General features: G+C 37.5%; 1 long non-coding RNA gene and 1 pseudogene across 3 annotated transcripts in view; one reads left to right on the top strand and one right to left on the bottom strand.

The window, feature by feature from the left end:
- The window catches only part of LOC131924390 (uncharacterized), a 44,549-nt gene extending 31,533 nt beyond the window's left edge, over nucleotides 1-13,016 (top strand). Inside the window, exons 4-8 of one of the 3 annotated variants that reach the window (XR_009382878.1) lie at nucleotides 834-998; nucleotides 2,404-2,612; nucleotides 4,586-4,850; nucleotides 6,212-6,252; nucleotides 12,944-13,016. This is a non-coding gene — a long non-coding RNA (uncharacterized LOC131924390). The remainder of the gene's footprint in view (nucleotides 1-833; nucleotides 999-2,403; nucleotides 2,613-4,585; nucleotides 4,851-6,211; nucleotides 6,253-12,943) is intronic. The other 2 variants (XR_009382877.1, XR_009382880.1) reach the window with 2 other exon arrangements.
- LOC131924389 (T-complex protein 1 subunit delta-like) lies at nucleotides 10,731-12,270 on the bottom strand (annotated as a pseudogene).
- Nucleotides 13,017-13,301: the final 285 nt, after the last annotated feature.

The following is a 13,301-nucleotide window of genomic DNA, read 5'->3' on the forward strand; positions in this document are numbered from 1 at the left end:
CAAAGAACAGTCTCTCTCCAGTTTTTAGTATCACATTTCTCATTTCCTTCTGAGACCTCAGAAGAAGCATGATAATATCCACATTCTAACCAAGCCTCCTCAAGAAAATCCAGACAGCCTTCTGTGGCACCTCAGAGTACCTCCAGCCTCTAGCGAGGACTTCATTCCAAGATATTTCCACATTCTCAGCATTTCTACAACAGCATCTCATTTGCCAGTACAAAAGTCCGTATTGCACTCATAGGATTGTCTTAATAACTCCCACAAACCCATGGACAAAAACAAAAAAAAATTGTTCTCTTGAAGCTATAGAGCCAACGACTCTGTAATAAAGGTGGTAGTGGGGCCATATTCCCCATAAAGGAATCTGTTCTCTTTTCTTCCAGCCTCTGCTGGCAATATTCTGCATGCCTTAACTAGCAGAGCCAGTGGCTGGATTCCTTGGGTTCCACATCTGTATATGTAAGATAGCCCTACTGTAGCTGTACTGAAAATACACTTTTTATTTATTATTTATTTATTAATATATATTTTTATTTATTCCTGAAACAAGAGGGTTTAACAACTCTTCACATGTAATTCTAACTGTATTGGGTATTATAACTAATATATATAATAAAAGAGGTTGATTAAAGTATACAAGAGAGTTTACATAGGTCATAAAAGGAATACTAAGCCTTTTCCATAAGGAACCTATACATTAGCAGGTTTTGCCCCAGCTGTGGGGCAGGAGGAACTGGATGCAGTCCTCTGCAGATGCCAAAGGGAAACTGGGAGCAACCTGTGGACCACTACCTCTGATTCTGCATTTTCCTCTTTGTCTTCTTTCACAGGCCTATAAAGTGAACCCATGGTCCATTTCTGCAAGGGTATCTGTGAGTTATGAGATTTGGGGTCCACCCAAGGAATTCTAGCTGATCTCATCTCACAATTAAGTTAATTATATCTGAAAAGTCTCCACCCCCCCCAAATAAGGTCACATTCAGAGTTACCAATAGGTATGACTCATACATATATTCTTGGAGGCCTCCATGCAGCTTAACATAATGTTGTATATCACTATGTGCATTAAGGACTATATATATATGTATATATATATATATGTGTGTGTGTGTGTGTGTGTGAGAGAGAGAGAGAGAGAGAGAGAGAGAGAGAGAGAGAGAGAGAGAGAGAGAGAAAGAAAGTGTGTGTGTGTGTGTGTATGTGTAAATAAATGAGGGTTAATAGACCTGACTATAATTCTACAAGATTGAAATGAATTGAATACAAGATAAGCCCATTGGTGATGTTAAAGTTCAGCCTATATATGAATTTAGTATACTTTCCAGCCATATATTCACAGCTGATATAAAGACTACATTTAATAAAATAATTTTTATAGGAATAGAGAAATCTTCCCCCAACTTTGGTGGAGAATTGGTTGTCAAACTAAAGGCACATGTGAAACCAACCAGAAGTGAAACTAATCAGGAATGTGTAATCCTCCCAGGAGTGCTGAGTTTGTGTTTATAACCACCTCTCTGTCCCTGTTCCTGGAAGGTAGTAGATATCTGTTCCGTAGGTACTACCATCCCACTTTTTATGGGAAGATAATGGAAAAAAACATGTCAAAATGAAAATGAGCTTTCTTTGCACAGGGACAAAGACAGAACTATACATATTCTAAAACTAAAGGAAATGCCTTTGTAGGTTAAAAAACAAAAATAGTAAGAATCAAAAACCGCCAGGAGGTGGCGGCGCACGCCTTTAATCCCAGCACTTGGGATGCAGAGACAGGCAGAGCTCTGTGAGTTCGAGGCCAGCCTGGTCTACAGAGCAAGATCCAAGATAGGCACCAAAACTACACAGAGAAACCCTGTTTTGAACCCTCCCCCCTCAAAAAAAATCAAAGATCAACATTTCTGTTACTTCTTTGTGCTTGAGACTTAATACAGAAGAGATATTGACTCTTAAATTTTAATTCACTCCAATAGCAGTTTTTCACACATGGTCTAATTTTACCACACTAAAAAGGCTTAAGCACACAAGTTGAATACCAGACTTGTGCATTTGTAGAGACAATTAATCTCAAGTTCAGACTTGTAAGGATTGTGTTTAGTATGCCTATGTCAAAGTACGAATGCTCTCAGAAAAGGTTGCTAACATTTTAAAACCTGCAAGTCAACCTTGCAGCCACCTTTTTCCTTGAAGTAACTGTATTATAGAAGTAGAACTCCTTAGTACAATGATTCAAAAGAAATAATCACTGCTAAATAGGAGGAATTCTTTTACCCTCAACCAAACAAATCATGGAGAATATTTTATTTTCATAGATTCTGTCTTGTTTTTCTTTGTAGAAACCTGACTTTATTGAGAAAGTAGATTGTTCCCATTGAAATCTGAGCCCCAATGTTTGTTTGACAGTGCTTGGACTGGTGCACTATGGCAAAGAGAATGAAACACTGGTTATCAATCACCACATGAGGGAGGAACACAGCCATTCCTGGGAAGGCGTGGAGAAAGAAGACAATGGAAGAAAAGCACAAGACCCAGGCTCCTGTAACCTGTCTAAGGAAACGAGGGAGAGCTCACAGAGTAGGAGAAAGTATTTGCAAAGCATTGATCTGGTAAAGGTGCAGTATCCAGAATATACAAAAAGCACTTGCAACTCAACAACAGAAAAGACAATCCAACTTAAGAAGGGGCCAAACTCTTAAGTAATAATTTCTCAAAATGCAATAAGCAAATGACCAACAAATTCAACCTCACTCATATTTGTAAATAAAAAACTAAAATTTGGTTTTAAATTTTAAAATTTCACACCCACTGGTTTGGCTCTAATTATAAACAAACAAGCAATGAAAAATTACACTGTGGAGGCAAGAATATGGGTAAACTGGAGCCCACATCCATGGCTGATGTAAAGTGATGCAGGTGCTATAGAAAGCTGTTTTACATTTCCTAATTCCTTGATAAGTTAAATATAGAATTACTATATGATCCAGAGAAACAACTCCTGTGTTTATAGCCAAATGATTTTTAAATCAGTTGTTCAAATGAATATTGAACACAAACATTGAGGAAAGTACTACCTTTAATTACCAAAAGATGAAAAATTAAGTACCCATTTGATGAGTGAATAATTAAAGTACAGTCCATATAAATAATGGGATACACAGCTATAGCAACTATTTATGGTACCTTAAAGACAATATATAAACTGAAAGATGTCAGACGTGAATGCTACATATTGTATGATTGCTTTCAGAAATTCTAGCAGTGGAAAAGCCATAGAAACAGAAGCTAAGGAGAGGTAATTGGAGAGTGACTGCCTAATATATGGATTTCTCTTTGTAGTCATGAAAATGTCAGTGAATTAAATAGTATTGATCGCTTCACAATATTGTTATGTGTTAATTACTACTGATGATAAAGTTTTATATATGTTCATTTTAATATCACAAAATAATTTTAATATCATAAAAATAAATATAAAAATGAAAATATTTAGTAATAAATACAAGATGAGAAGAAACCTAGGTATTTCTGTGTGATCTGTGCAATATTTTCTTTTATTATCACCCTAAAATACTATAGATTTTTAAAAGACAATAAAAAAATCAGATATTTACAATTTAACTGGATTTATTTGGGAAATCAATGCCAAGCTGGGTTAAAATTATGTCAACATAATAGAAGGCACATTTAACATGTATACTTAATTTTAAACTATTGAGCACCATCTATGTATCATGATAGACCTCAAACTCTAAGGTATGTAGTAAATTCACTATTAGAATTTAATCTGACAGTCATGCTTTTTGAAATATCTTGCTGCATTCTCTATCCTCTGTCCCCAAATGACACAGCTATGACTTTCTCAATTCACTGCAAGATATTTCCTGAAAGAACTACACTCATCCTCAAAACAATCACATCAACCCTGAACATCAGAGTGTCTGCCACATTGGTACTCCAGCTTGTTCTGTATATCAGATTGCCCTTCTCTGTATAAGTTATAATTCTATTTTTCCAGGATGTTCCGTTCACCATATGGAATCCAATTATTTTAAACCTCTCTCCTCTGGAGTAGAAATTACAGGCAGCCCTTGAGGGTCAGGCCAGAAGGTGCCTCTCCTTGCCAAATCTTCCTAATTCCTCTTGTCTTGATAGATTTTTGAATCTGTTTGGTTTTAATTTATCTGCAACTACTCTCTTCTCTTCCATCTTCTAGGACACTGTTATTTCATGTTGTTTCAGAACCTGTGATGTTTATCCCATGATTCAATATTATTATTTTTATAATAAAAGAAACCTTAATGTGCAACATTTACTACTTTTTTTTTTTTTTTTTTTTTTTTTTTTTTTTTTTTTTTTTTTTTGGTTTTTTGAGACAGGGTTTCTCTGTGTAGCTTTGCGCCTTTTCCTGGATCTCGCTCTGTAGACCAGGCTGGCCTCGAACTCACAGAGATCCGCCTGCCTCTGCCTCCCGAGTGCTGGGATTAAAGGTGTGCGCCACCACCGCCCGGCAATGTGCAACATTTAAATGATACTATATACCAGGAAGCAAACTAGACGTTTTAAAACTCTCATTTACTTTTCTTAGGGAACAAGCAACTTGGATTTGTAGAAGTCAAATTCACTTCCCAGAATTAGAGACCTAGTAAACTGCTTAGAAAGAACTTGAACTTGGGGAGCTCTAGTCCCAAAGACATTGATTTTGAAGCACTACCACACACTGTGAGCTCCTTGCCCCATTGCTGCATATGGACATTGAATGGAAGCAAGGTTCCTGGAGAAGTCTGGGAGATGGGAAGGTGTGGTGTGGACTCTCAGTCAGACCATGTGTTCCAGGCCATGGCCAATCAGAGGTAGATATTTGAATTTCAGTCCTCCTAAAGTTTCACAAAGTTCAAAGGGCTTTCAAGATTTGTTCACCAAGAGACAGAGCATGTTCTGTTATAATTCAATGATATAGAACCACTGACATCATGAAAAGTTACTTTAGCTGTAGGGAACACAGAATGCCAAGTGTATGAAGTTCTGAGTGAATATGTGCTTGTTGATATAAACTGGCTGTGTCAAGGACCCTAGCCTCAGACCAAGGGAGGGATGGCAAGGCCTTCCCTTCTGTTCTACGTGTGGAGGTTAGTAGTGTGTGCAGAAAATGTCCACCATAGCTTTCTTCCTTATGAATGTTTATTGCCCTTGCTTCTCTACAGAGACAGCTCCTACTGAGATTAGCTAAACATGTCTCCTTGATACAGCTATATATAATAATCCCATCCTTCCTTGTTTATCTGTATACAATAACCCCACCTCTGTGTTCAATTGTATATGATAAGCACACTGAGCTTTAGACATGATGAGGCTTGTCCAGCCATAACACCAGACCACCCAATTCCAGTGTTCTGTCCCTGTGTTTGCCTTTTCTTCATTTATTCCCTGACTCAACCAGGTCAGTCCATTCTTGGAGCCATGCTTAATGGGGCTTTGAGTACATGGTTTTAGATGCAAAGAGAAGGCTAAGAAGCTTAATAACTTTTGCTTGACTTTTCTCTCAAGGTGTTTGTCTCAGGCGTCCTGTAAGTGCCTAGAATATATGAAATCAAGGACTTCTCAGGGTTTCTGTCTGACAAATTCACTTCAGACGGAACAGTCACATGTGCTGACAATTCCTATTGTTAGGATGATTTTTTGAAACAAGGAATAGATTCCCTAAATGATATCCCTAAAAGTTTCAAATCACACTATATACCTGTTACCTAGTTTAATATGTTGTAAATGGTTATGGCATTTGGGAAAATGTTTAAATTAGTTCATTACATCCTGATATACCCAGGTTGTCTACCAAGTTCCTAGAGTAATGATAACTCAAATAAAGATACTCATAGGTCCCAAATATAATAAAATTTCCTCAAGAATTGGTTGGTTTTAGGACTTCCCTATAAATGGCTCTGTAGAGTAATTTCATTAGCTAGAATGCCATTCAGGTTGCGTAGATCCAGAGGAGAGTGTTAGATGAATTGTGGTCACATTTGATTAGATTTAGGCCCAAGGGAATAATTCCATACATCAAGGTAACTGGAGAATGAGCTCACCTGCAATATTTGTCCCTGATGAATTTCACTCTCTACTGAACATGAATAGTTAATTTTTAAGAGGATACATTCGTAAGACTGTTAGAGGTGAACCTATTTAATCTCACTCTTTGCTATAAAATGTATTTCAGACCTAATCACTGGATACCAGAAAATAGCCTCTGCTATTAAAGTAAGTCAGTAATTTATGGGACTCTGACAATTTAAAATTGCCTCGCTTGCACATCTAAGGCGAGATTTAAAAATTAGTAACACAGGATGATATATTCTTGTCAGAAAAAATAAATACTGTAACTCTAACTTACATGTGAAATATTTATGATGATCTTGGTTTTATTTCTTATTTATTTTTCTCTTGTTTGTATTTTCAAAAAATTATTAGTCTTTTGGTTTTCTTTGAAGCTCAAAACATTCCAAGGAAATATTATGATGGTCTTGGTATGTTCTAGCTATTATTTTAGTAGAAACAGTAATAAATAATTCAAAGAAGAGAATTGAAGAAGAAATAAATTTTGTTTTATGGAAAGCATTTTGTTAAATGATTGATTTACTTGATCTCATTTTAACACTTACCAGAAGGTTTTCAGGGTAAATGTAAAAGAATTTCAAAGTAGAACTTCTCAGGGCTAAACTGAGGCCCTAATGATAGAAAGCAAAGCAGGCATCTGAAGAAAATGACTTGACCAGAGAACTAGCTGCCACTTTGCTTTGCAAATATAGGCTCGGAATACACATCAGTAATATTGAAGTTTAATAAGAGAGGTAGTTAGAAGTTTGGAGACTTTCTTAAAAGAGAGTCAATAAAGAGCTGCAGAACCCATTTGGGTGAGAAGAGAAATACTCACTGTAAGGCAGTGAGAAGTAATTTTAACACACACACACACACACACACACACACACGCACACACACACACACACACACAAATAAATAAATAGATAAATTTGGAGCTATCAAGCTGGAGCTGACCTAGATGCTTTATACCTTCAGGCTAGCTTTCATAGTGCTGGAGGGTGCTATACATACTACCACAAAAGAAAAGTAATCATGAACCTTATCCAGCTATGAACCTGGTCAGCTTAAAAAAAAGGAAGTCGCCCATTAAGACATGCCCACTGGTGCAATAGTGGCAGAAATGCCATGGGAGTAGCAAACTACTTTCTGGTTGGATTTAAGTCCAGCTTCACAAGACGGACCCATACATGGCACTACTAATGAGGCCAAGAACCTGTGTCTACACAGGATATAGACCCTAGAGGAAAACCTAAGACCGTTATTATGATAAATCAACATAGTATTAAACCTACTTCTAATGAGCTACCATTATGCCCAGAGATTAAATATCTCTCAACCCTAGTTGGAGAAGCTTCTATTTTCAGTAGATGGTGATTAACACGGAAGTCAAAGTACAGAGAATAAGAAACTGCAGAATGCTCAGCCCTAAATGGGACATGTAGACCACTCCCTCTCCTCCCAAGACTCAGGAATTACTGCAGCAAAGTGTAAAGAAAGACCATCAGAGCAAAAGCCAGAGAGGTGATGGATATCGACAAGGACACGGTGTTTTCAGAACACGAAAGGGCAGATGCACACATAGACTCATGGCATTTGTGACAACACATAAAAGATCTGTGAAGCTTCAAACCAGACCAAACCACAACACAGAGAGAAGATCTACAGTCCATAGCCAAGGAGTTATTGGTAATTGATAGCTGTTGGGAAAGAGAGTGAGTTTTCTTCAACAATGTAGCCTGGCAAGTCAAACACGCTCTAGTGGAAGGGTCACATATCTAAGAACATACAGAAAGCACAAACTGAACTCAATCGGTGTATAACACACACACACACACACACACACACACACACACACACAATTGATTGAGTTGGGAAAGGACAGTGGATCTGGGAGGAGTTGAGGGGGTAAAATGATCGAAACATTGTATGAAATTCTCAGAGAAATAATAAAAAATATTGAAAATCACTGTTTAAAGGATTATACAGTTATTTTACTGCTCATTACATAGAACTCACTTGAAAATAGCTGCATGTTCAGATGTCAAACACTAGTGTTTTTAGAAGAACTCATTTTTGTAGATGCTGACAAAAATGTCAAGGGACAGGTTTATCTTGTATCACACTTAATGAGACTCTACAATGGCAATGGGGCACCAATCAACGTAGTGGTTTTCTCCCAAAACCCCATTATTCACTCATTTACTCAGAAATATTCGTTGAACACCTGTTGCATGCCAGGAACTAGTCTAGAGACAGGAAACTTAGTCATGAGTGCTAGAAGACAGCTCAGTAGATAAAGTGATTACCTAACAAGCAAGAGAATCTGAGTTCTCTCCATGAAAAAGCCAAGCATGGTGAGTGCATTTGTGGTGATATATCAAGTCAAGTCCTTATGTCTAGCTTTACGTGACATGTATAGTAAAGCCTTTGCATCTGGCTTAAGTGAAATATATAGTAAAGCCTTTGTGTCTGGCTTTGAGAGAAATGTTTCAGCAAAGCCTTTGGTATGTTTGGGTTGAATGGTAGAAGCTGAGAAATTGTTTTGAGACTGTATAAACCTTGAAGAAATGTTGTCTCTCTGGAGCATCTGCACTTGGTACAATATGGGAGTTTGCAGACACTCCTGGCATACTTGGAGTTCTTACTTTTGATTATGGACTGAGATTTATATGGGTTGCTTAGTCTCACAGGCAGCAACAGCAAGATAGCTTTGGTAGGTGGAACTTTTCTCAGCCCCGATTATCCTTGTGTATGTTTGAATAAAGCAACTAAAGTGAGTCAGATGGGTGTCAGGCTTTTCCAAGAAGGCTGAACTCCTCTGCTCCCTCAGAAAATCAAGCCTTAGCATCTTGGTGAGCTTCTTTCTCTACTGCAGCACCTATGGCCAATATGAAACAACATGCACTTATAATCACAGGACTGGGGAGGCAGAGGTGGGTATATTCCTGGGTACAATGGCCAGTCAACATAATCTACTTGGTGAACTCCAGATCAGTAAGAGACCCTACCTCCAAAGGTAACAGTTGTCAGTGCCTGAAGACACATCACCACTATCCACCATCACCACCACCACACCATCACAAACATGCACAAACATGTATACACAGAACATTCATATAGGTACACACAAAATAACATAAAATGTATTCATGTCAAGCACAGGCAATTGTTGCCTTTTAAAATCTTATATTCTATTGATAAAAGATAGATGATGAATATATAAAATTTGGAAAAGGTCTTTCATGAAAATACTACAGAGTAGGAGAAGAAAAGTCTAGTAGAAGATGACAAAATCTGATGGACAAATCCAAATAAGGAGCTCCATCAGAAATGATTCCTATAGTATTTCACAGAGAGTCCAGCTACAGATTCAAAGTGGAGGAATCACTGAAAGACCAAAATGTCCATCATGATAATCCATTTTTCCTAGGAAAAGTCAATGTAATTTCACCAGACCGTCTCTCCTAATTTCTTACCATCCCAACTAATGAGTGGAGAAGTTGTTGAAGATTAGATAGGAGAGGTTCAGGTTAGGACAAACAAAACAGGAAGTGGAAGTAAATAGCACCTGCTTTCACTACATATACTTTCCATCTTGAATAATACTCAAGCACAGGAGATGAAGATGTTAGACCTAGACTAAAGATTGCTATTTTTATTGTTGAACTGACACATTTTAAATAGAAGTAACTAGAGTGCTACTTCATCCTGCTCCTCTTCTTCCCCTTCCTCTTCCTCTCCCTCTTCCTCCTTGCCAGGGTCTCTGATTGGAGAAATCATGATGCTTCTCTAAGATTCCTTGCTAGGAGAGAATAGTCTACAAGTATAACTTGAACGGAAGTGGGAAGAAAATTAAACTGCTTAGTGTTTGTGTTTGTTAAGTTCTGCTCTTTCAGCCACAAAGTATGGTGGAGTACAAATGCGTTCCCAGCAATTGGGAGATGGAGGCAGGAGGATTAGAAGTTCTAGGCTAGCCTTTACTATCTAGCGAGCTTAAAGCCAGCCTGAATTATATGAGTCTTTTTTCCAAATATACAACAAAATGTTCCATTCTTCCCACTTAATAGTTAGAGCCGGCATTATGATCCTGAGAGCAACAACTGAAGCTCACAAAATAATTAAGCTTTCCAAGTTCATATAAGTAAGAAAAAATATAGGCAGAAAGGAAAGACAGGAGAATCAGAGCTATAATTTTCTTGTGTTTAGTGCTGATGCCTTGAATATGAAGAACATTCATTAAGAAAACTCCGTTTGTGAAGTTTTCCATTGAACATGCTGACCTGAAAGTGGTAACAGTGCTGTTTTACATAAAGTTATAACTGGCCGCTGTTATCGTCAGCCTACACTGTTGTCTGTATGCCCAACATGACCTTCCTTTGTTGGAAATGTAGGGTGCATTTCTCAAATGATATTTACATTGATATACTAAGTTTTTTTTTCTTTTTGAAACCAAGTATTTAATATGTTCATTAAATTGTTTCAGTACGAATTCAAACAGATGCCTACTGGCAGACAGTGTCCAAAAACTTGGAAGAAGCAAGCTTCCAGACAAAAAGGAACAGCAAGGTGATCATCTTCCGCTCTAGCCACAGTACTTCTGTCCATAAGAGTGACAGTGGCCAGCCTTATCCAGATTATCAAGTATTTACCACATCATCAATTTCCAGAATACTCTTTACAGTTTCAATTGCTAGGATCAAAGCACTGAGCAACATCAACAGAGGTTGGAAAACCTTTTCCTCCAGAATGATGGAAATTCCAACTTTTCATATTGTGTCTAGTTTTTTCTCCTTGAGCATGTCAGTGTTTTAGTTCTGTTACTGTAGAAATGGATTTCAGATTAGCATTTTTAGCTAGTGTCAATAGAATGACTTCTATAGCATCTGCAAAACATGAACACAGCAGGATTTCATACCATTTGTTCCTAAGTACTCAGTCAGTCTCAGGGCAAGCTCTAGTTCTGGAGTACCACCTCTTGCAACAAGAATTCTCTTCTTACTATGCAGAGAGCATCATGAATGGAGCATTCAGCTTCTTCAATCACAAGTTTGTTAGAACCAGTACAACAATTATAACTGTTTTGCCTGGGCTTGTACAACCTCTAATCTTGAGTAGTTTTCCAGAATCATTTAAACTGACTTCTTCAGCTAGCTCAGCAGAACTCAGCATGTCAGCAGTAAACTGGTCAATATGAGCAACTGGTTTGTTTCCAGTTTTCCTACACATGAATCCAATGTCTTCTCTTTCAATATCCTTAACCATTACAGTCTTCACCTTATTCAGAAAATGTAATGCAAGGTCATTAAGCACATCTCTTAGGACAGACTTCTGGATGAGAAGGACATTACATCCCATTTTCTAAATATGCTTCACCAGATTTAAGATACAGTCTCTCTCTTCTCTTGAAGCACTTGATCCATCTGGGCATAGTCAGATACTACCATTTGAATATCCAGAGAAGCAAAACTGAATAAGCCTCATCATAGCCTTTTCAACTCTTGTTGTGCCATAATTTGCCACTGGAATGAGACCTGCCCCCAGCTCAGAGTCATCTATTGTCCCACCAAGCTTCTTAACTACTTTAACATCTCTAATATCTACATTGCTAGCTGTGGCTGCATTGGAGAGAGTAGACTTGAATACTAAGAGACAACCTTTGAATTCAATGAAGTGGTTGAGTTATTTAACAAAGTGCCCTGGTTGCTCAGTTATATATAGGTCAAGATGTGTCAGTAAGGATTTCAAGACCCTTTTCCAAAGCTGTTTAGAATGACTCAGAAATTATGGTTGGGTAAATACCTTTCTGCTGAGTCTTGGTACTGAGTCTAAAAGGGAACCAGCAATGATGACTGCTGATGTGGTTCCATCCCCTGCTTCTGTGTCTTGAGCTTTAGGCAGCTCCACCAGCATTCTGGCTGCTGGGTGCAATACTTTCATTTGTTTCAGAATGGTAGCACCATCATTTCTAATGGTTATATCGCCTTGTCCATCTTGAACCACTTTGTCTATTCCTTTAGGTCCAAGTCTTGTTCTAATGGCATCAGGAACAGCTTTGGCCACAGAAATGTTACTGAAGCAGATCCGGGCCAGCTTTTTAGGGTCCTGGTAGGAACCTTTGCAGTGGGTGTCAGGCCCAGCAGCAGGCACATGGCTTCAGGGAGCTATATTCTCCAGCATGGCAACCTTAGCAACATCTGTGGGAGTTAAGGAGAACTGAAGGACATGGATTCCAGCCTGAGGCAGAGTAACAGTCTCTATCCGCCTCCTCCTCTAACCTTCCAGAAAGCCTATTCTTAAGCTTTTCAAGCACACTTTCATGCATATAACTGTTTGATCTCACAATAGTCCTAAGGAAAAGAGAATAATTATTATAATGGTTATTTTATCGCAATGGAAAATAAACCTTCAGCTGAAGTATTTGAGTGAATACAATGGTATGAATTGTAGGAGGTAGACCTTGAACATGACACTCTGCCTCACAGTTAAACGTTCTTTGGGGAAACTTAAGAAGATTAAAGAAAGCCTTTGTAGTAGAACAGATAAAAAGAGAATTAGATAACCATTTGTGTCAGAAAAAGATAGGCCAAATAATTTTCAGTTTTCACTACATTTCAGGTTAATATTTACTATCGTCTAGACTCTCTTCCCTTAGCTATACAAATGCCTCCAGGACTCTCTTCTGAGAGGAGTTATTTACTTGAAGATTTTTGATTAACTTCTTTTTTTAATTCTGTCTTTGGGCTTTTATAACTTTTAAGTCAGAAAAATAGTAAATATTTTTCAAGTTAACTTTTGCTGCTTATGTCCGTGTATGGTGCCAACTTTCAGCTGTCTATTACTATTTCTTAAGGAAAATCTCCAAGATTTTGTCTAAAGAAATTTCAGAAGGCTGTAAATATCAAATGAGAATTCAGTCAATGGATGTTAAACAAGTATGTTGAAAATTCTCTGTCTTTAATTAAATTATCATACAGATGTTTAAGATGTGCTAAGTTACATAATAAGTGCCATTTCAATCATCACTGACTTATAATTAATAAAAATGACTAAGATTTTAAAGCTGTTGAAATAGCAAAGAATCTTTATGAAGTGTAATTATCTATTCACTTAAATTATTGGTTTTCTTGCAGTATAGACTCAATGCCTGCAACTATTGACCAATTGTTTGTGCTGTGTTTGCTAGTATATACTATTCAAAAAGACTAAGA

The sequence above is a fragment of the Peromyscus eremicus genome, chromosome 14 (assembly GCF_949786415.1).
Source record: "Peromyscus eremicus chromosome 14, PerEre_H2_v1, whole genome shotgun sequence".
Lineage (NCBI taxonomy): Eukaryota > Metazoa > Chordata > Mammalia > Rodentia > Cricetidae > Peromyscus > Peromyscus eremicus.